Source organism: Limulus polyphemus, unplaced genomic scaffold (genome assembly GCF_000517525.1).
Source record: "Limulus polyphemus unplaced genomic scaffold, Limulus_polyphemus-2.1.2 Scaffold618, whole genome shotgun sequence".
Lineage (NCBI taxonomy): Eukaryota > Metazoa > Arthropoda > Merostomata > Xiphosura > Limulidae > Limulus > Limulus polyphemus.
In genome coordinates, this window is record NW_013666228.1 from 211,371 (window position 1) to 212,355 (window position 985).

The 985-nt window shown below is 31.8% G+C and overlaps 1 protein-coding gene across 4 annotated transcripts in view; it reads right to left on the reverse strand.

Moving 5' to 3' along the window:
• The window catches only part of LOC106459500 (glucosamine-6-phosphate isomerase 1), a 28,561-nt gene that overhangs the window by 2,151 nt on the left and 25,425 nt on the right, over nt 1–985 (reverse strand). The window lies entirely within an intron of this gene.

Here is a 985-nt window from a genome sequence, read left to right on the forward strand (position 1 = left end):
CCTGATACAGCAGTAGGCATAATAATTTACTCCTATCTGTATTTAATATATTACTAATTACACAAGAAATAAAAAATCATAAATTGAGTGCCTCATCAATGTTTGCAGGATCACTGACCAGGTAATATAATTTTGTATAATGATTTGTTTAAAATGTATTATTTAGCTTAATGTTACCAAAAAGTGAAAACAGTAATGAATGTGCCACTTTAACCATATTGTTATTTCCTATAAATTACTAAACCGAGATTAGGTCTGCAGATTCACCAAAATATTCAGGGCATGCACATACCCTAAACCTTTGGAGTCTTTACTAACTGCTATATCCCAGGAGGATACATACATCTTACTTCATATCGCATAATCCACACACACACACACATCATTAAATACATCATTGACTTTCATAGATATCTGTGATGTACTACACAGTGTATAAATGATGGGGCTTTATAAACAGAGTTTTGTTGTAAGTAGTTTTTCTACTACAGAACAGTAATAGTACTAATGAAAATGATGTCCTCACACTATAAACATATATTTATTTAATTCTTTCTTAATGTGTTAAATTAATTCAATATAATAAATTCCATCCAGTTTTAAAATAGTGTAGACACAAAAATCTAATGCTTGAGAAATGATCTTTTCATCAAGGAGCATTGGTGTGTTGAGAGAATCTTCACTTACTGACAAAATGCTTTTTGTTGTACAATGTGCATGTGTACATCATGGTATTTCTGCAGCTCAAACTAAAAAACCACAAAAAAATGAGAAAATAAGGAGTTAAAAAACAACTGATACCATCTAAAAAGTTTTCTCTGGTGTTATGAGGAAATAAAAGCATTTAAAACTTGTAAAACAACAAGCTAAGACCACAATGTGGTGACTTTAGACTCAGAAAGAAGATCTAGGATCTGAAAGCACAGAGACCTGGAATTGATACCCCCCCCCTTTGTTCTGTGATTTAAGTGACCACTGTGGAGAT